This window comes from Osmia lignaria, chromosome 13 (genome assembly GCF_051020975.1).
Source record: "Osmia lignaria lignaria isolate PbOS001 chromosome 13, iyOsmLign1, whole genome shotgun sequence".
In the NCBI taxonomy this organism is placed as follows: Eukaryota; Metazoa; Arthropoda; class Insecta; order Hymenoptera; family Megachilidae; genus Osmia; species Osmia lignaria.
The window spans coordinates 5,637,228-5,660,784 of NC_135044.1; the positions used below are offsets into that span (position 1 = coordinate 5,637,228).

General features: G+C 36.0%; 1 protein-coding gene and 1 long non-coding RNA gene across 12 annotated transcripts in view; one reads left to right on the plus strand and one right to left on the minus strand.

Moving 5' to 3' along the window:
- The window catches only part of LOC117602373 (uncharacterized), a 52,860-nt gene extending 33,891 nt beyond the window's left edge, over positions 1-18,969 (minus strand). For 2 of the 5 annotated variants that reach the window (XR_013063333.1, XR_013063329.1), the window contains exons 1-2: positions 18,832-18,969; positions 17,802-17,925 (exon numbers count right to left, since the gene is read on the minus strand). This is a non-coding gene — a long non-coding RNA (uncharacterized LOC117602373). The other 3 variants (XR_013063332.1, XR_013063331.1, XR_013063330.1) reach the window with 3 other exon arrangements.
- The window catches only part of brat (tripartite motif-containing protein brain tumor), a 79,138-nt gene continuing 57,722 nt past the window's right edge, over positions 2,142-23,557 (plus strand). For 2 of the 7 annotated variants that reach the window (XM_034320282.2, XM_034320286.2), the window contains exon 1: positions 19,046-19,186. The gene's annotated coding sequence lies outside the window, so the exon portion shown is untranslated. Of the gene's footprint in view, positions 2,497-18,816; positions 18,954-19,044; positions 19,187-19,658; positions 19,710-19,788; positions 19,865-23,557 lie in introns of those variants that run through there. The other 5 variants (XM_034320281.2, XM_034320284.2, XM_076691814.1 and 2 more) reach the window with 5 other exon arrangements.

A 23,557-nucleotide genomic window follows, 5' to 3' on the forward strand; every position in this document is an offset into this window, starting at 1 on the left:
TTCGGAATGGAAACTCGACGTTTAATAACATTTTAATAAAACAATCAGTTTACATGAAATTTGCTGAATCTTACTGAAAGTATTGAATTGATAGATGCAACGTCCTGCAACGTATAAGATAATAGAAAAATACACGAATCTTGGAATAATTACATTAGCCCGGGTTAAGCGATGTTTGGTTTAAAGATTTTCAAAGGCCACCGGCGGCCATAATCCATAGCAGGGTAAAAGGGGATTCTTTCATGGCTTGTATTCAACGCCGATAGCGGTGGTAAAATCGAACGGGAAGAAAAGGTAAGATTGAGGAACATCCGGAATGCTTTGTAGAGGAAGAAAATAGTGGTAATGTGGAGTGGAGTTAGGTCGAGGAGATGATAGGGCGCTTGCGCAGGATTTCGCACGGGGTTGCACCAGGGAGGTCGTATTTGGAGGGTGGTCGGCGAATATTGACGCGTCGCAGGCGAGCCAGGGGTTAGCAGGTGGCAGGAGCTTGCCGAGGCCAAGGGCTCCTGTGGGAGGGGTCAGGAGGGGAATCACCCACGGGATTGAAACACGTTTGAGGAAGCTGTGCCTCTTCTTCTCGATAGGACTAAATCCCTTTTCCATTTTCCTACACGAACATGGTACAAGATCAAAGTTTCAAGATCGTTCAAGTTGTCACTCTTATTTTATCCTTCGCATACACCCAGCTCAGGGTTATTTTGACCCAGTACATAAATCGACTAAAAATTTCATAAGCTTCATACTGATATATCATGGATACGATTTTGCAATACCTTTATGTCATCGAATCATGTCAGACTTTCTATGCTTCGAGATTAGCTGTTTGATATTCAACAACCTAATATTAAACTGTAAGTTCTAGTTGAAGAAAACACGATTATTTTCTCTTTTTGTGAAACTACATCTCCAACACTTTGCGCTGTCAGTATCAGACACGACTAGTTATTAACGCGTTGACAGCCAGAATGAAAAAGAACGTCTCTAGTAAGACACGTTGAAGATTATTAACACGTTGAACGTCGTAGTGAAAACGAACGTACATGTATAATATGGCACGCTGTAATTATAATTATTCAGCACTCAACAGTTCCACTTTTCAGTTTAAAATTTTCACTTGTCATTTTCTAAAATTAATGCATATACCTAATATTGATACTACTTACAATTTTTTAAAATGATTAATTTAGTGTCTGTATTTTGCTGATTAAAAAAAGATTTTTTAATTTCAGTGACCCTAAGTAATTCAATGTGTGTATAAATCAGAGTGGATGATAAGAATAAAAAAAATCTCAAGTTTCCCTTTTTACTAGTGTAAGAATAATAAAAGGGGAGGAAGGAAGATCGTTACGGTGTGTTATTAGCTAAAAACATCGCGATGGCGACGCCGTAAAAACAAATTAAGGAAGTTGCTACAATATTGCGATGTACACTCGATGTTACGCCGTGACGCTTGCGTAATCTTTTACACTTAAACGGAAGTACTTCCGGAAAATTGTTTAAAAGCGCGACGCCGCGGCGTCGACAGAAATTCTTCCGTAGAAATTGTTCGTCCCGTGAAAGAAAACTTTCAAATTCTTTTGTAACGAAACTGAATAAAGTGTCGTACAAACGACACGATCAACTTGTTTAATAACTTTAAATTGCATTTGTTGGTCTTTCTCGTTGAAATCATTCGCGCATATTTCTTAGCCTTCAACAATAAACGATAAACTTTATAGCGGTATTTCTCGTTAAAACTCGTTGGTGTTCGTTTAATAAACGCGATCATTTCATATTTCCTCTGATGCAATCACAGTCAACCGAGTATTGAACGGAACCACTTCATAAAACAATCTCGTATAATTTGCATGGAGGAAAAACGAAGCAACACGTTTCTGTTGTTGCAAACATATACCCGTACCACAGGAAGGTATATTCGATAGACAAGTGTACACTACTTGAGCGCACGAACCTGCGCTTAGGTTCACTTCACTTCGAACCCCCTCTTCGCCGTTTCCACCATCCCCTAGGTTCACCCTCCTCAGAGTCCTCTAGCCCTGCCGAGCATCCGCGCTTCGTCGGTTGGCGTCGTCAGCATCGTCGTTGACACGATACCGTGACGCTTCGGCAAAAGAAAAATGAAGGGAAATAAAGTTTAACAGTTAACGAATCCGGATGTTAAAAACGTGGTCAGTGACTTTTGCCTTTGGAATAAAACAAGGCACGTGTGCCCGTGGTTAAACGATTCGAGTATCTTTTACGCGTGTTCTAAAGAAGTATTTTTTTAACATTCCACGTTATTGTTGAACGAGCCAGTATATCTCTTGTTCCCCAGATATTTTTCTAGTGCGTCCATTGTTTTCGTCTGGTCAAATCGTTCTGACTGGATCGTGATCGGTGCCTCGATCCTTCCGGTTACACCGTTCGTACACCGAATTTTTCTAAACACCACTTCTTGGACTATCGTCACGTGGCGAATGTGAAGAAGAAAGATCATCGCATGGCCAGGCCGAGGTAAGCAAGTTCAAGGTCCTTTTAAAACAGTCCGATCAATTTTTGAAACTTTCTCACTGACGCTTGCTTCGAGGATTTATTTTGATCGGTTTAATTTTCTTCTTATCCGATCGATGGAAGATTTTGTTAGATTATTGTAGTAATAGAAATTCAATTGAATTTTATTTAAGAATCAATATTACGTTGGGAATATCTTCTAATATTAAGTAATATTTCAGTATTACTAAGATTTGAAAGGGACAATTTGAGGGGTTTCCTTTTTAGTTTATGTAGTTACTTTAATAATACGACCTCGTAACTTGTTATTTCGCTTGAGAAGATTTGAATAGCGACATATCAATATAGATTACCCGCAGCGACGGTAGATAATTGCTTGTTTTCGAACGTTAATTCGGTTAATTGTTTCTTTACAATTATTCAATGAAAGTTTTATCAAAACTTCGTGAATCTGAATTGTTATTGCAATATGATCTTACATAAACATTAATATAATGAGGCTTACGTAAAATTTATATAATGATTTAGTTTTGCGATAAGAGGTCTTTTACTCCATTATGTATATCCTGTTCATTCTAAGATCCTAAAGAGTGCACCCTTTCAAATTATCCTAATTATATTTAAAAAATAATAATCTGTAAAAACGAACTTAATACTATAAATAAATAGCAATATTAATTATAATATTGAATTTGTTAACTAGCTAGAAATTTTTCCTTTCCACATTTCTCTTATCAAATTATAGTAACTTTTACGAAATTATTGAATTTAAGACAAATACAGAAAGTTAGAAACTTGAATCATTCCCAGAAGCCTTGCTTAAGATGAAGTAAAACATACAAAATTATAATTTTGAACCCTTTGAGCACTATTTGAAATGTCTTCCAAAGAAGATTCTAACAAAAACAATTTTACTTCAGAACACAAATTAAACTTCTATTAAATTCCATAACTTCTGCAATAGCCCTCCTCCCCCCATTTGCCCTCCTCTAGATACGCTACTGCTGGGTTTCTGATCCAACGTAAGGTGCTCCTTCTCGTAGTTTGCCCACTTTCCTCTAGATGCATCTTGGGACGAGCTATTAATATATAAACCCTATTTCGGTCCGTGATGTGTTTACAAGTTCGAACTGTACATATGCACGGTTAATGGAAGTACGATGAATCACCAGTACTTCCAGCTGGACCGTGCACCCTATGAAAGTCAAAATACTTTGATCAATGTATACGTTGTTCCGACTTCATTGAATATTACGATATGTGACATACTGAAACCATTTCTACTTTGATAAAATCGTTTGACATTCCTAAAGAGACACCTTTATGGGATACCCCACTGTGATAGTGAATTTATTCTCACCGAAATCGATGGTTAATTAGTGTCACCATCGTAACGGTAGCTCGGGACCAAATGTAATTACACGGCACCTATCTCATAAAAGCGATCATTAACGTTATTTTGCCGTTGAAAGGATAAATCATGTATACGTCCAGTACTCTAAAGTTGTAATATGAAAAATTTGTTCTATAAATAGATAAAATAAAAATAACCATGGATAGTAGCTATTTTCCAAGGTAAATTCAGCCTTAGGCTCTTCTTAATTTTTCCCTGGATTTTCCCAAAACAAGGGGTGGCAATCTCCTTTCCCTACTGTTTGTTCTTCCTAATAGAAAGTCTGCATCGCATTCGAATATATCATCCCTATCCATCTCTACTCGCGATTGCACGAACCCTAATTGTGCACGAGGCTGTACATTTCGCAGTGCAAGCGTGAGCGAACACGAGCGTGGATGATGAAAACAGGCCTGACCAACGGCTCTCCGTGTTTGCAGCAGAGTAAAAGGTACGAAGAGCGTGGTTGCGTAATGCCGCCTTATTGCTCGCCGGAGGAGAAAGTCGGCCTTATGTCTGCAACTCTTTATGTACACACACATGTACATGAACTTACACGCGAACCAGTCAGATCGTACCGATCACGATCCAACCGAGTCCGACTGTTCTGCGAACAAGAGATCATTGAATCATTACGGGGATACTTGAATTTCCATCTTGACACGAATTTCCTGTCGTAAGAATGTTGAAAAAGTTCATAAGGCGTTCGTGTTTAACCTTTGCACTGCGAAATTCTATTATAGTCAAATACCACTGCGCACCCCTCCACTGACGGTACCATTTTACCGAATCGATAAGTATAAATTAATTCGTTTTACAAATTGTAAAGACTAAATGATACAAATTCTCATATGATTATATCGATGCAATGTTAAAATTTGATAGTTATGCATATTCATAATTCGAAGGAGGATTGAAACGGATTATTTTTCATTGTGAAAATGAACTAGACCAATGCCTCTGTATTATTAGAGTAGATAAATAAATTTCAAAGTACACTCGCGATCAAATCAGACTTCCTCAGGATAAAATGATATCACGGGCACTCGCCCTTCTTCATTTACATCCCCGGGGAAAATGACGTAGGGAAGGAGCCCCTGTATATAGGAGTCCGACAAATTTGATTTGATACTTATTTATGTACTAAATTTTATAATATCTAAATTATTGTTAATATTAATTTGAGAATCCCTGCTTCGCTACCGAACGTAATAAATTCCGCGAAAAAATTGACACGAATTAGAACGCAGATCACTTTCATTCGTGGTCATCTAGAAGATTATGACATGTTGCAATAGTGAATGTAGCATATTTCCTTCCTAAGTTCGCAGCTGCATAAGAAAGTGAAACAACATCGATCTCTGTGCAAGTTAACCTTATTCCATGCCAGGAGATGTGAACCATAGAAGCGCATCTGCATTCCAAGCGTAACAAATCACGTTAGAAAGATCTTGAATCCTCCATAGAATACATACCAACGTTTCACATGTAGCAACAGATGAAACGATCAATTCACCGCCGAAGGAATTCAAGACGCAATGCGGGTTAGTTGAAACCACTTACATTCGATGTAACATCACTCAGACCGCTTAAAATTAATACTATACATCATTCAAAGTGAGACGTTTAAATATCTTCAGAATATTCGTGAGAATTTTAGTTAATCAATTTTAAACACTGGGATTGTACCATATTAAATGAAGGATTTCGAAATCACATCTATAATATATCAATTTTAAGCTTATACTTTAATTAAAATGACAGTATAAACGTTTTATTATTATTTTGAAATAAACGATTGAAAATTGAATATTAACCAATATTGACGATGAAAAATAAATTGGATGATTTATTGTTTATTCCAACGAAGAATCAGCTATTTCAAATTAAGAATATTAATAAAACGTTTATGTAGTCGTTTTTGTTATACTTTAAGCTTTAAATTTTAAGATACTTTTATGTCATGAATCTCTATCAGATTTTTTCCAATTTATTTCGAAATTCACTATTCGATATGCAACAATGAATAATTAGAATTACGTTTGCCAAATACTATCGATCAAATGAGAAGAGCAAGCAGTTTAAACTCTCTCTATTCGATACATAACATTTAGTTGAAAGACAAAGGATGCTTTCTCATGCTGTAATTAGTGTATATTCAGCTTCTTGTGTAGACAATTACAGAAGCTGGCGTCACTGCACGAGAAAACTGTCCTTTCCCACGAAACTGACTCATTAAACGTCTTTTTCTCCGTTGACCGGAATTCTGGAATTCATAGTAGAGAAATTAATCTTATTACCGTGAAATATAACGCTAACTTGACTTGAAAATTGCTTGTACGATTTCAACCGTAGTTGACAATGAAACGATAGAACATTTTGCTTTCTTTCCTGTTTAGAATTCTCATATGATTCGAAATGTTTATACAAATGGGTATAGAATATAAATAATTATCCAACGTCAGTTCATTATTCGTATGGAAGTACAATTGCTGTTCGTTCTTAGATCCTTATCGTACTGAAAATTTCTACTTTCACATTCATTTCGTAATACGAAACGCACAGTTACGATAGAAAAGTTTTACGTTATTTTAATGCAAATATAAAGAGAAAAATATTACTTTCGCTTTTTAAATTGAGATAGAAAAATTAGACATTTTTATAATAGCATTTCATTGTAAACATAACGTATATTACTAAAATTTTTCAATTTTAAGATTTTAATATACGAAGGTAATTTACATGATTTGAAATGAACTACACCTATTTTTCATTTCAACTTTTCCTACCCTACGTCACGTTGATTTTGCAAGTAATATACAGTAATGTAGCCATCGGTGCCCATAAGAAAGAGCAACTGGTTGGCTTTGTCTCAACGACGCGACGTCTAGATAAGACGGTCGTAATAGCTTCTTTTGTAGCGCGTGACATAAGGCCGCGGATGGGTTCGCCGTAAAAATTGCATTTTCTCATGAAAACCGAATGAATCATGGTACTGGAGTAAGAGTACGCATACAACGGCTCTTCTCGTCTCCGCGTACTTGCAGTTACTACTTTCCGTTCAGCTCCATACCGGCACGTTTTGTTGCAGAACGTAATAAAGTTTCGCTGTTACGTTTACAAGCGATCCTCCGAAAGAAAAGATAACTATATCGTGAGAAAGGAACTGCCATGGTTCTTTGAGAATCCGATCCAGTCACCGGGTAATTTTGACATTTCATCGTCGCTCGTTCGTTTTCAAGGATCGTGGTGAAAAGCATTTTTGCTTTTAGAAATACATATTCTTCGAGTGTTATTATTGAAACACGGTAGATTTCTCATAAATAGAAGGTTTTGTTGAGAAATTATTATATTGGAGCAAGCGTATAATTTCGATTTAAAGTCGACGCGGTCTACTGATCAAAAGTTGCTTAATGTAAACGGCCGCTTTACCGTGACAGTGAAATTTTACACAGATTGTTCCAGAATTTGGCCGCTTTTTATTTCAATTACGAATAAGAAATAACGTTGTTTTTAATAAAAATATTTATTATTCACCGGAATATTGCGATATCTGATTAAAGCATTGTAAACTGAAGTTCACAACCCACAATTTTAATTTTAAGTTTATGAATTCCTTATGGGTAATGAGTTTGAAAACACTGACGGAATTGTGGATAGCTACTTCGTATCTGTATGTACTTGGAATATTCTCCTAAGAACTTTGATCGTACAAAATAATTGAAATAACACAAAGTTGGCACCGAGTGAGAATAATTAAAAATATGTTTTTCACACATCCTTGCGGTTATGTTACTCATCATCTTGTACGAAGTATAATAAGGTTTCGTTGTTATAAATGATCCTTCAACAGAAAAGGCGAGTGCATCGTGAGAAAAGAGCTGCAACTATTCTGAAATTAACTTCTCAAGGAAACAGTAAACTGACCTTATTTCATGAATTCTTTTCCCGAGAACAAAATCTAAAAGCACGAAGTAAGAATATACCTTTACAGGTTCCAAGGAAACTTTTTTTTTTCTTAACTTCTAGAGCGAATTTCTATGAAATATACTTTAGAAAGTTCCTACTATTGAACCAAAAATCAGCTAATTTTAGGTAAATTATTTGAAGAATTCGGTACTGCCAAGACCAGACACGCATTTAACTAATAAATTGTAATTTTGCAGTTGTGTCATTGTTCTTCCGGAGTTACGATACCTACATCAATGACTAGTTAAATTCTTCTCGATTTAATGTTAGGTCATACTATTAATCGATACGATATGAAATGGAGTAAGATTTTCCTGTTACGCTTTCAATAGATTGCTACGAAACGATTGCATGAATATTACACAAAAGGAGTCAGATTTTCTGAAAGTAACATTTCACGTACAGCAGTTACAAAACTGACCTAGTTCTACAAATGACTGCTTTCAATTTAATTTATCCTGCAATTACATCATAGTTTTTTAATTCATCATCAACTTTCAATTTAATTATTCAAAGTTACATGCATCCACATAACTTTGAAAAAAAGAGGTCATAAATTTGTAAATCCGAAAAATAATTAAATTTATGTTTAATTATATCAGTAGAATTGCTCTGAAGAAAATTTTAGTTTCAGTAAAAAAATATGAAAAGGCATTACTCTTTACGGTGAGAAATATTTGAGAAGTACACATTTTCGTTTTTCTACAGCAAAGTTTTTATGAAAGCTGTAAATTCCTACTAGAACTTTGCTATGACTTATGGAAAGATTTCTTCTAAAGTAAACGTAGAAGCGTGGGAAACAAGAAGCTCCTTCAGGAAGTTAGCTTTCCGAAAGGTTTAACAAATATTTACTAATGCTCTGAAGATTACACAACGAAGAAATATAATATAAGTATCTCGATTTCAATCAAACAATTTTTTTTCAAAAATGAAAATATATTTTAAATTTTGTACAAAATTCAACTTTCAATTATTGATCAAAATGATACATCCATTTTTCAAGAGTTAATATTTAATTTAAATTTCATACAATTAATATTTGCTTGGACCAACCGAAATAAAATAAATATTAGGATAATTCCATTTTTCATTTTCACAAATGAAATATACCTTTCATTCGCTTACATAACATAACATGATGCAACTGCGTTTTCATATTCATTCACGTTCTTTTATTAAAATCAATATATCGTTCCTTCGGTATTCTACATTTTCTACATTCGTACATATCTTCAACAATGCTCAATATTCGAGATTTATAACAGTCCGAGAATTTGTTACGTAAGATATGGAATTGTCACGAAGAAAATGCTCGTAACGGAGTGTGTATGACAATTGAAAACTTCTTTCAAAGAGATTTTCAAATAGATATTACTAGTTACCCCAGTAAGTTCGTTCGGTTTTCCCCACGGTTACTTAATCCTTTAGGGCAAAGATGAGTTTATTGTTTCAAATATAATACACCTATGTAGGGTCTGTCACGAGAAAGTGAAGAAAGTTCCTTTGAAATTATCATAAAAGATTTTGTCGTTTCAAAATTATTGGAAAACAATAGAAAATTAATGTACTGCATTTGTAACAAGATAAAGTGTTTAGTGTTAAATTTCAAGTGAAATTGTAAAAGGTTCATTGAACGTAGCTTTCTGTTCTGTGTCGCATTATCTTCGAAACTACAACAATGAAACATTGGAAAGGAGACAACCGGAATAAACAAATTCCTAAAGAAACTACCCCAGCGAGATGAGACATCTTTGGTAGCTTTCATAAACTAAATTTGTCCCACTAGGGGATGTCAGGTATGCTTATATTTTGAAGGTTCGCTCAGCTTTGTCATTTCGTTTCTAGGATCTTCTAAGAGATGTCAATTGTTACATAACACCTTTGTTCGATCAAACAAGAGATACTTATGTGTGTTTTCATTTACAGCGTTGTTCTACGTTTTTTAATAATTTTTTCGATACCTTTGGACGATTTGAAATTTTGAAAAATTAATTTTTTGAAGTTTAGTCATTAGAGCAGAGGTCTTTACGCGAACAGCTAAGATTAAAAGATAGGTAAACGCTCTCATAAATCTAAGGAACTTTCCGCGAAATATTTTTATTTTTAAGGAATGCGGGGGCGGAGTCGACGTCGACTCCATTGAAATGTTTAAATTCCTATTTAGTTTGACGAGCTCAAAATTTTTAATTTGCAGAATATGAAAGCTCATAAATAGCTCGTAATTTTCATGTATTTGTTTTCTTATTTTTGCAAGGTGGATGGGCTAGCTCGACAGACGTCGCGCTACGATTCTAGTCGCAATTGTAATCATGAAACGCAAAGAGTCATAATAAATCGTGTCGGTAGTCAGTCAGTAAATCGTTATGTGTAATGCGCGGAGGCGAAAACACACGTTTCCCTCTGTGTTTCATAAACGGTGTTGAACTCGGCCAGGGAAACCAGCGACTTCAAGAAGCACGAGGAAGTTTGAATTAATAAAGCAAAGCTTATGCTAGCGGGTCGTATTTATAGATCGACTTGCAAGTAAGCCTTGTTGGTCGCACTCAATTACTCTCCTTCCGCGTTGTTCCGATTATGTTCGTTTAATCTTCGCTTTTCTTAACCATCACTATTTAACTCATTTCTATATACTAAATCTGAAATTTATTAATCACATCAGTCTATCAGACCCCAAATATCTTTACTTTTCCAAAAAATCTAATCCAGTTTTTAAATAAAGTAATAATAAATAAAAACCCATTCTTAGTTAAAGTGTAAATATATATTTTTTACCTCTTAAATAAAATTAGTTAGGATAATTAATTAACGATAAGCTCAGACGTTCAATAATAATTATTGTGGGTAATCAATAATAGTTTGCTAATTATAAAACAATAGAGAAGATTAATTCAATGATCAGAGCCTATATAACAAAATGGATGATAATTATTTCGTAATGAAAAAACAAATGTAAAATTGTACGTGTGTATAGGAAAGCAACGATCAACTTAACAATAGAGATTTTCGATGATAAAGGAACAAAGAGTTGTCATGTTGTAATCCCATCTGAAAATCCTCTTGTGGCGAATACCAAAGTCTAATGCACTTGACGAGCAACCGATGGTGGTTGGAGAAATAACGGCATGCTCGTTCATCCGCATGCTAGTAGCTACTTGTATAGTAGCCGATGTTCAAACTATCCGCTCTCTGAACTCTCGAGCATCGAGTCAAGTACCATACACGTGTATCGTTAAGTGTGCTTGCATAGTTATGTACATGAAAACTGAAAGAAACCTGAGAAACGATCAAGACGTGAAACAGATGAACGCGAAGCTCAGGGAAAAAGGAAAATAGTAGTTTGTACGGGAAGAGGAAACATCGTTGTTGATGGAAAAATTGTGTAACTCGATCCATTTTACACGGAGCTTTAAATCAACAGGAAACAAAAGTAATTGAAATATTGGTATTTGGTATTCGAACATCCAAATAATACTAAATATTCGAATTTTCGCAACAGTTCTACTCGAAACGTTAATTTCTCTCAGAAACAATGAGAAGGAAGAAGAAATGATGTAACGTAACTCGGTAATATGACTGTAAGGGGCTGGAAATTGAAACGAGGCCAATGACGGTGTTCGATTGGCAAGTTGTGTCGAAGGGACCGGAAATGCAATTAGAGAGCCATGAAATTCTGGTAGAAGGGAAGCTGTAAGAATGAAAGGCGATGCTTAGTGAGAAGCCTGGCAAGGCCGGAGGTGGCGACAGGATTTTTCAAAGACTTTCCTGCGAAAAGGAAGCGGGGAACACGTTTCGAGCAATAGGTTCGGCTTAACCGCAACCGGAAGAAATGGTTACATGTGATGTAGAGGTTTGCTACGCATGGTCAGAATCGAACATAATCCGATACTTTAGTTTCCTGGCCCCCTGTCAGGTCACTTCCTTTTTCATTCCCTAGATTTTTGAGGAAAATCACCAGCGAGTATGCAAAAAATTAATTTTCTTCTTTTTCCTACTTTTTACGTCCAATGCGTAATATACTATTACTTTTTATTTTCTGTTGAATAAATTTTGTACCTCGTTAAAATGATACGAAGTCTTTAAACCAGCATACGGGAGTGAAAAAAATTCGTTCTGCGAAACGAACGAATACCCATTTATTTAAATGTCAAGGCTGTGAAAGAGTTCTCAAGCTTTATACCGAAATAAAGTTGATAATGAAACAATTTCAGGAAAGTTCTAATTCAGTGCCTCGTAAAAGAAATTAAGTAGAAATTTCTATTGAATAATGCTATTTAAACCATTATACTTGTTAGATTTTTATATAGTTTCGAAGGTAATGTAGTGTGGCCATAACAACTCTTTTACTCGCTTAACATTGCAATATTCTTTCTTTATGTGCTACAGAAATAATTATTTTCAAGTTTTATATTTCTGATTGTTAGTAATTAATTGTTCATTAAAATGTACGAATATCATATTTGCATATTTGCACAATTTTCACGTAGTACGTTTATATCCAATCCTGCGTACTGATCCAAATAGTGAACGCTGACACAGCGCAGGTAGAAGTATCATCGAGGCATGAATAAATACATACAATGGCTATGGAACACAAATTCGATGAAATCTACACGACAAAGTGCATCAGAAGAGTAACGTAAACGTCGTTTAAAGTGCAGTATGTACGTCATAGACGATGTGCAAACATGGTGCCAAGTGTGATGCAGGTGTACCATAGTTGGTGCACGTGCACCACGATGATATCATTACCGGTACTTATCTTTCCACTGATATTTCCATGTATGGTCCTCTATCACGATGTATTTACTTATATCGACATGTTGTGACTTACTATACATATTTTAATTGAATCTGTACCAAGAAAATTTTATTTAAAAAAAAAAATTCAACAGCATAAATAAGCATGCTGTAAAATATTAATAGAAACATTAATGTTTGAATTTTACAAATTTCGAGGGATCGAATGTTAATTTAATAACTGCAATGGAGTTATTGTTACTTTTAGGATTGAAATTATTTCTGAAAGAAGAATTTATAAATTTGAAAATTTATAGACTTATTTCGAAGAAAAGAATTGTTACGTCTGACACTTATTACTCCTCGATTATCTCGCGACGATGATAGTAACCTTCAGAAATAAATCCGCATTAGAAGAAACTATGCCAAGGTTTCACAGCGATTTATGATTAATCCAGACAGATTTCTTTGTCGATACATCCGAAAGAGTTTGATTTATTCTGTTTGCATGGCGGTTCGAAACACCGTCGTCTAGCATACCCGCTGAAACACAACGTTGTCGTCCTGGACACGTTCGAATTACCCGAACCACCAGCCGGAATGCCGTCCACGCCCCTTGAGATTCCAGTCTAAACAATCGGCCACCCTCGTCGAGCTACGAAAACGAAACGGTACCGTTCCATTCGGCTCTCGGACCTGGCCAAGGATTTAGCCCACGATAAGAATTTCCTTTCCAAGAAGATTGTGGCTCTCGAAAAGGCTTAAGGATTTACCGGTAATACGTGTCAAAGATGACAAAACACGTCTTCCCGAAAGATCCCAAACTTCAATACAGGCGTTTCTCGAAATTAATTTAAAGAAAAACAGAATTCGTTTTATATCTTCAACTCTACCACCAATTATGGAACGCCCTATATAACTCGTTCAATTTCCTCAAAATTCCATCCTTCGTTTTATAAAAGCCTCGACAACCTTCGGAGAAAACTGCTTCGGTAAAAAAAAAAAAAAAAAAAAAAAAACGTTTCGAGCCAGACAAAGAGCGTAGTTGGCCGAAGGAAATGGCCAATTTTTATGGGCATTCCAGTTGAAACAGGTGAAAACGGCATAAGGTGAGAATAAAAGGGAATAACCGGTGGTAAAATGGAAATGTCAGCGTCGTGTGATATTAAAAATGGCAATGGAACGGTTAATTGTTTGGATATCCCATAGACTGTTGGACGGTTTGTCCGTGGCACGTACACCTGTTCGAAACGGAAACGAAGCGAAGGGAAGAATCTCGAAGAAGCCTTCGAAACACGGTTCGCTGTTGGCGCGGACCTCGACAGTCGGTTGGCAGACTGTCGCGGCCAGGGTCAACCACTTGTAGGATCGTGGCAATTGCACCGGCAAACTACAACCGCAAAACGTCTAGCTCGGAATACCAGCCACGTCGTCCGCATAGAAGAGAACACCGAGACCCCGGACACGTATACAACTACATACACGCGTCCACCAAACAGACTCGGAGCAAAGATAACCTCGAATCGAAATTCCTCTAGCGTCGTGCCAAAATTCCAGACGATTCTGAGCTTTTGTTTCACCGTCGATGACCCGTCGCTTCTGTTCCCCCTGTTACCATGCTACCTCCTTTACCACCCTTGCACTGTTCAAATTTTTATCAACCCCTTCGCTACTACAGACGATTATAGTTCTTCGATGAACGGTACATGCGACAATAAATTTGTGTAAATACCATACAGGGTGTTATGAAAGTGCAATAAAATGAATATGCCATTCGTTATACTAGTTGGCTACTTCAGAGAGAAGCTTGTATTACACGGAAATCCGAAACCCAGATATTTCAACCTGATGGTCGATGTCTGTTCCATTGACGAAACTAAGGATCAAAGGTGGTTGAACGAAGAACAGAGAAAGATAAAACCGGAAAATACGTACACGCGTGGTTGAACGCGGCTTACAGCTGACGCTCTGAAAATGACCTCGAAATTCGTCTGCTCTTCATTCAAGTTTTCATTAATCCTCGACAGGGTGAATGCACGGACATTTTCACTCGCGCGTAAGAGTAAAATTGATCAATTTGTATATATAAAAATTATATTATAGTGAATAATTTTCACAATTAATTAAATATTCCGAATAATTGATAAACCGGCGCAATTATGTCGAAATAAATTAAACATAGAGTCAATAAACTGCACTATCCATCGTATAGGTACAAAATCAAACTGCAGTTTTTATCAACCAAGAAACCTTCCCTATTTTTTTTTTGCTGTTACACGTTTAATCGTAGGTGACGAAGCAAGAAGAGAAAAGAAGAGGAAAGAAGAAGGTAAACCAGTTCTTTCTTGCACAGAGGACCATCGGCCTGGGTCGTGGTTCTTCGCGTCTACCCTCAGGTTCAGGGATTCCCATGGTTCGTTCGAGCCTCTAGCCTTAACCCATGGCACGTCTAACGGTCTTCTATTGTCCATGGCGGGAGCTCAATAGCGATCAGGAGGGGCTTCAAGGCCCACCGTTAGCGGTGTTCTGGTGTTCTTTTCCAATCAAGGGGGGTCCGGACCGGCTACCGCCTCGAAAAACCTCGAGGAACCTTCCTCGAATCGTTACCTTCTACTTTGTGACAAACTACGGCCTCTATGGTGCAAGTAAGAACGGGGAAGCCTGATCTCACGATCTCGCGATTTACCGCCATGGGGTGTCGATGGAACTTTTCGTAACATTCCACAGAAGAATCGAACTAATAAATTACTATTGTGATGATTATCGCTAGAAAAATTTGTACTTTCAGATCCTACGAGGGGACGAAAATCCCTTCAAAATGAACGTTAACATTTTAATGAATCGATAGATATATTTCTGTATTATTGAGGGATTTTATAATTTTCGCCATTTTATATCCTAATCCCTTTCGAAGAACGAGCAGAGTCAGTATATGGACGACTGGCAAGAGGCACGAAAGAGAAGGTCGGGAGAAAGAAAGAAAGAATAATATCCAGAGAAGAGTGAAAAGAAACGAAAGGGAATCGGAGGGACGCGGTGACCGTAGGAGATCACCGACGTAAAGGAATACACATCCGAAGAGAGATAGGGAACAAACGCGAAGAAAAGGAAATGAAACGAAACGAGAAAAGAGATCACCGGGAAACGAGAAAGAAAGGAAATGGGATAAAAGGAAGGAAAAGAAAGAAGAAACATGAACCTACGGGTTAGTGCGATGAGGATGCCTGCTGAAGAAGAATATTCGCGAGAGGAAACAGAAGAAGAATGGCGAAAAGAAAGATGAAAGACAAGGATGAGAAAGAGATGAAGATGAGTTGAAGATGGGGAATGGGAAGAAACGGATTACTTGCTACTCTTCTACTGCAGCGGTGCGGGTCTTCCACGAACCGGGACCTCCGCGGTCATCTTCTTTTACCCCATCGAAAGAGCTCAGAGTACAAATCTGAATTCCCAGACATTATGATGGTTTCATTTTTTAATATCGAGGAACCAAACTGATCGATCCCATTTTTAGTAAATTCCTCCATTTCATTACACGATTAATATCTATGGAGGGAGAAGGGCACCCTATCTAAGTTACACCAATGTAGATAAGATATTATTGAATTTTAAATTAATGATAATTAATATCATTAGCTCAAAATACTTTTCGCCAGTATGTATTGCACCAACCATAAATTTTGTTTAATAAAAGATATTTGATGAATTTTTGTCTTTGAGCTCGATCTGAGATATGGTTATAAATTGAAACCTGGATAATTTCTATAGTGTAAAAAATGTGATCAGAAATTAACGTTAGATCGCAGATCTGCACCAAGGGTAAATCCCTGACAAGGTCAAAACCAGTTTGGTTAACTTCCAAAAGAAAAGCAGCCACGTTGGGGCAAGGCTTTTCCATAACCAGTTTTACTTGGCCCAGATACTCTGCTGATATATTAGTCTTTGCACCTAAATGTACAACATTCTCATAGTTGATACATTTTTATAAACTTTAATTGTTTTCATTCTTACAAAAATTTCGTTCTTTTTTGTAAAAATGTTTTTATTTGATAATTCATTTGACCATTAAATGTAATTAGTCTCTCAACTAACGTTCACTTGCTTTAATAATACAAAGTGGTGGTACAAAATGGATTTCATTCCAAAACTTATCGACGCGAAGATATTTTAATGAATCAAATGTATTTCAGGCGATTTTCGTTAGTTTCTTATTACACCAAGTGGTAGAAATTCCGGTATGACGTTGCAAAGATTGTATAACGACCTTGGATCATAAATTCCATCATACTCAAAGGGTTAAAAGGACTAGAGTGTCAGCTCGTGACCTCCTTTACAACCACCGGTTGCTTCTATCTATCTATCTATCTATCTATCTATCTATCTATCTATCTAGATATGTACCTATATACACTTTGAGCATTCGTACTGAACTCGAGCAGCAGTTTGCAAATTGAAAGAAAATTTTTGGTCATATTTTAAACGTGTTTGAATTAACCAAATTTCTTCTATGCAAACTAGACTTAGGTACACTGAATTAATAACACTATCTTGGAAGATGATTTCAGCTTAATAAATAATTAATGCTTGAAATTTATTATTTTCAGTTTGTTAGTTATGATAAATATGTTATAAATATTATATAAATTATATTTTAGCAAAAAGTGTAAAAAAGTTAATTAATGAACATCTTAAGTTCAATTTAATTCACATTCCTACAACTACATTTTAAAATAAAAAAATTAGAGTTACGTTGGTTGAAGACTGAATTAGAGTGAACATTGAAATATCTACTTCCCCGATCCCAGTCGTTTCACTTCTGTCATTTCCGGGGATAGAAATTTTACGTATCTACTAAACAACTTCCGGCTTCTTACGTAGCCGATGCATTAGACGATATACTAATATACCTCCATCAAGGAAATTATTAAACCAGAATACAGGTTACACCGTTGTAACCTGCTTCCGTAAGTTTTTAACATTGATACCCGAACGACTGATGACTAAAACGTGATTTATGTTCAATTCATAAATGCTTTAACACTTCAGCTACGAAATGCCATTATTATGACTTCCTTATAAGCGACTTTCTACAGAAATTATTCACTGTTATAGTACTAATTGTTTTCATATTATGAGAAGAAATATTTATTTCTTCATCTTCAAATATCTCCATATTTCTATTAAGATAAAATTTCCTAAATTCACTTACTTGGTACAATAATTCTTGTTGTGTAGGAGGTAGTCAACATTTTGGGTCACCGGATCCATCTTGGTTCCTACGTGGTTGCACCAATGGCGGCCACAACTATCCCACAGTTCCTTTCAGAATCACACTAAAACAGAAAAAAGGTGTTTATTATTACAGTAATATCCGCGTGAACACCTTTTATATGATCAATTAAGGTCTCGATTGAAACGCTATATTATCTTTCGTCGTATCTATAGGAGTTCACTTTCGTATCTCGTGGTACTAACCTCTTTTCTTGATCGAAACCTTTCACCACGAGAACACTGATTCGGATTACGATACAAGAGTTATATTTATGACATCACGAGGCCGAACGAGTGCAAATGAAAGTTGCAGGATTACCCTTACTCTCGCTGAGTATGAAAGTAAAACCCGTTTGTCCCGTGTATTATACTAACGTTGATCAAAAATTCTTTTACTCCAAAATCTCGTTTCACTTTTTCTTGTTTATATGTAGGATATTTGGAAAAATTGACTCACGTATTTTTATTTTGAAGAGTGGAGATGACCCTGAAATGTTTGAAACGCCTTCGTTTTCGGAGCCGATACATAAATATATACATCCTATTTCCATACATCATATACATAATTATTCGTCAATCTTGTAAAGTTATAGGTTAACTTGTTTGTATGGTATTTTGTTGTTTTAAAAATAATTAACAGTGTATAGGACATTAAAATTAGGACGCGATTTTAATAGATTACTAATTTCAACGGCACATGAAAACGTAAGTAAATATTTGCTTATTTACTATTTACGAGTTATTTGTAGAAAGTACAAAAATCATGGCGTTCGACCAACCGTTAAATCGTTGCAATCTTGACAAAGAGTCCTTGAAAGGTTTGATTAAAGTGGAACGACCCGACCCATAATACACGACGGATTAATATTATCTAACATTTTGCATAAAATTATATAATATCGTAACGTTAATATCACTTCTTATAACCTATTATAATAACAAATTCACAGTCTCAAAGAGATACATACCTGTCTGCCGCTACAACTTATGGTTCACTGTATGTGTAATGTGTGTGTTCGCGAAGGTACGATCGTGCCCGAGAAGCGACGAAGTTACACGAGTCTGGCACGAGAGCTTGTAACATTGAGTGGTACGTAGTACGAATTAAACTCTTGTATTTACATATTTTTATAATTAAAGTGAATATTACTTGTATACAACACCACTATCGGTTTGTCTAGTGAGTTCAGTGAACAATTTGTAACATAGTAAATTAGTAAAACGTGAACTGAAAGAAATATTCGCTTGTACATACGAACCGGCAAAAACCTAACCTTCAAACACATCAAATGCGAGTTTGGCAATTGTTGCAACGCACATGAGGTAAGAAATAAATTCTTCCCTATGATAAAAACCTAGGGTAATAATGTACAATAACGTGAATTTCAATTAATTTGTAATTCATAAGTTAAAGACTTCCGGCAAGTTCATGCATTTCTTTCATGATTCTTTGAAATGTGATTTTAGACCGCGAAAAAAAAATGTAGATTTAAATAGGTCCATTTGACGTAATGTAAATTTCGCCATTTTCGAAACAATCTGGTGCTCGCATCTCTTGTTAAAGCCCGCTGATCGAGTAATTGAAGAGCGGAAGTGCATCGACGGTTAAGGCGTGATTGGGCGATTGTTTTCGGCCCGGAAATACGTCAATTGCAATTCTCCGGGAAAACCGCGGTTTATTGTTTCGTGCTTTATGTTCGTGAAATGTGTAACGCGTTTCTGTCGCATTGGTCTGAAATTATTTAAAAGCGAAACGAATTTATGAAGTTAGATTCGCTTGTGCAACCATTTCATAGTTTAGACATTACCTATACATTTATATAACGATGAAACTTCGTTTTTATGAGTACATTTATGTCTATGATAGTCTGTACGAGACATAACTTGAATTTCCAAACTTTAACATATTTCCTGTTTGCTTGCAGGTACGTATACACTGCATGTGCCGTCATTCCAATTTCCGGTAATAAAGAGAAATGGTGGTCGGATACAGCGATTCCGGTGAGTAGAATTTTCGTTAAAGAATTTTTGAGAGGATCATCGCGCGTCCAACGTATCTGGCGTCGAACGTCTTCTCGTTTTCGAATTTTTTTGCTCTCTTTTTGTCGGGCTCCCACGACTGCCTGCCGCGGATGGTGACTGGTAGTTCGTTCGAGGAAATGGGCAAAAAATTTTAATTTCTTCAGCATGTGCGCGAGAGGTGACGGATCGGGGCGATAAACGTTGCTCTCGTTATTCTTGTCAGCTTTTGACCTCGTGTGCATGTCCGAAGGCAAAAACGTTCGATTCTCCGAAACTGTATCTCCCAGTTCGTTCTTCTAAATTGAAGAATTTTATAAATATTATTTATATTAAAAACAGCAAGGTATTAATCCATTTAGAATCAGATTTTTATTTGACACCGTATGTCTCATGGTGCATTTGAAACGATACAAGAAACTGGAATGGTATAATAATATGGTTAGTTAAATTAGTTTGTTTTTCGAAATTACGTAAAATCTGTCCAATGGCAGTTGCACAAGAAATCGTGAACGAATGACAGAGCAGTAAAGCGTTATAACCTTGGCTTGTTTTCACCATCAGAAAAATCGTCAAAGCGACACGGCCACTCTCACTCTCACTACCGGTAGTCCCACTTCCTTTTTATCTCTTTTTCTTGTGCCTCTTCTTTGCAAGCATAACAGCCTTGACAGCTGGGAAATAAGCTTATATACCTATCTAACCGTCCATACGGAACGGTCATCCGATCAGTGAAATTGCAATTGATTAAAGTACTCTGCAAAGAAGAGCGAATCCAAAATAAGATTTGCTATGAGAAGAATATTACAATAATGCCCAATTCTGTTCTAATTTGTGTGATGTATAAAATGAACTTTTCTAATTTTTGGGGGAGGTGTTAAATCAAAATGGTTTTGTATAAAACAGTTTGAGGAAATTGAGCGTCAGGTGTTGCATTAGCATGTCGTAACAATACAGCGGATTTTCAAATTTAATTTCCTCGGAAACTAAGCCGTAAATCAAAAAATTTTATTCTATATTTTTTTCTCATTTTTTCATAAAAAATCAGACGGTGTTCTCTTTCATGTGTTGTTTGGTCTGACCCTGTATATTCAACTATAATTACATTGCACACGACTAAGTGCCATAATTGTTTCTTACTGCATATATTTTTCTAACACCCACGCACGTTAACGTCATTCACGTTTTGATGTATCATTATCCCCCTGCTCTTAGTTCCTACAGCCAATGATTTGCAACTAAACAAGACAGTAATTTCTTTTTCTCCGTTGTGCATATTCCGCCTACTTACTTCCCCTTGGTCCTCGGTAAATGCCGAGTCCCTTAAACCCAGTAAAAAGAAAAGAAAATCCCTTTCCAACGTTCTTTGATGCCTTTTTGAAGGTCCTTATTTACAGTGGTCCCTGCAAGGTTTTTATTATCTTTACCTCTGTCCTTCAAGAACTAAGTAAATAAAATAATTCTGATAGCTCGGAAGATTACGATAATACTGACAAATAAACACCACAGCTTTGCAAGTTTTTATAAGCTAAAAATTGTACTTTGTATTTAATTTTATTTCTTTGCCGATGTAATTTTTTCGTTTCAGCAGAATATCCCCTGTTTAATTCTTTTTCATCCCTTTTCGCCTGTAATTCCAATCCACTTCTGTTTTACTTTTTTGAATTTTTTATCAGAGAGAGGAACGCAGCCGTTTAAATTTCATGCAATACAGAAAGTATTAAATTTCAGTATATAGATATGTATAAAAAATATACAAAATCAGTTTTAATTTTTGCTATTTGTGCTATTAAATTTTTGGAAGTTTTTGCCAAGAAGAAGAGGGTAGTTTATAAGTGGGCATGATTAATGGATAAGTTTATTGCCTGATTTTTATTACCCGGTAAAATCGCAACGAATCGTAACATTCATTACCTGCGGATGACTATAAATCTTGCATGGTCAAAGTTGTCCCATTAGGGATTTCCAAAACCTAAGGTATCGATATACAGTTATACCGATGTTACAACCATAGTCATAAATGAAATTGACGTATAAAACTGTTTTAGAAGGTCTTGATTTATTGATGTACGATGAGTCGAAAATGAAACTGAAATTTTTATTTCTAACTCCAATGCACTGTGTAAATGTAACGAAAATCTTTTTCTCATTTACAATATAAAATTAATCTGTTTGTGCAGAAAACTTTGTTCTTAAGGAAATTAACTTTGCAGGTGTACTTTTAATTAAATTTTTGCATAACAAAATGAATTGAAATATTTTCCCACTTTTAAATTAAAAAAAAAATATAAAAGGACTTTTGTATACCCTTAATATCAAATGTATTCATGAATACCGAAAAATGAAAGTTGGTAAACGAAGAAATAGTAGTAAAACGAAATTACGAGAAAACCTGTAATTTATTATTCATTTTTATGATACGTTATGCATGCAATTGCAACCGTTTACTTCTTTATATTAATTCAGGTCGAAATTATACTTTCTCGTTCGGCTTAACGCGCGTGAAGTCGATCATGTAATAGCGAATTCCCTATCGATGTCTTCTCTTCGCATTTAAACAGACCTCGAGGAGAATAAGTAAAAGGTTTCCGTGCACAGAAGTAAGGATTGGAAGTGTGAAACTTCTGTAATTACCGGCAAGCCAAACGGTACTTTTATTGCTTCCCTCTTTCCTTTCTATGCACACAAAGTTTTCAACTTTTCGCTATGGGAATAATAGGTAACTTGAACGTTCAAATTGAGTGGGTAGGTTTCTAGTTGCATTTGAATAACGGTACGTCCACCCTCCTACGGTGTTATATCACGTTACTTGTCTAATAATTCAATAGAATTTAAATTACGGGCAAAATCTTCACTTCGTTAACTCTACGAGATCAGAATACCTTTAATACGAAAATACACATTGTACAGCCGTATCTGAAATATTTATCAATCGGTATATCGATAAATATCGATTAGTTCCACTGACAACTAGAGGAGCACCCGGTATAAGGAACGCAGACGGCTCTTGGCCCACGGGCCGGGAGGCCAGCTGCTTCTCTAACGAAAAAGTACAAGTCAGCTGTTTTCCGGCGTGGCACACGCCGACACGATTGCTCGCCTCCAGACGTCCCGATCGATCAGAAAGCCCACCAAAGGGATGACTGGAGTGTATCGTGGATCAAGGTACCGAGCGGAAGAGAGAATCTTTGATGGATCAATGAGTCGCGCGATCGACGATTTCGATAAGCTGTAGCTATGAATATTAAGCTGATTGTACCGTGAAAGTCAAATTCCAAAATTAGGGCCTTAGTTGATACGACAAATGATATTGCCGTATACTAGTTTCAACGTTGGGAAATTCCGAAAATATTTAAAATTATAGCGATTAATGTTTCATGGAAATTTGGAAATATTTCAATCGCGAAATAAATAATTACATTTTGGAAAACAGTCCTGGTGTGCTTTATAGTTTTTCGATAACGGGTACTTGCGTCATTCACTTTTCTTATCGGAGAATGTCAATAAATGGCCGGGAACATATGTCCGTACTAAAAACGCCTGGATCACCGTTTCATACATTTTTTACAGTTTAAAATTATCGCTAATGTAAATTTTATTGAATGCGTGTAATATATGAATGTATCTTTGCATGATATAAATCTAGATATATGATATGAGTACAGTGAGTGAAGA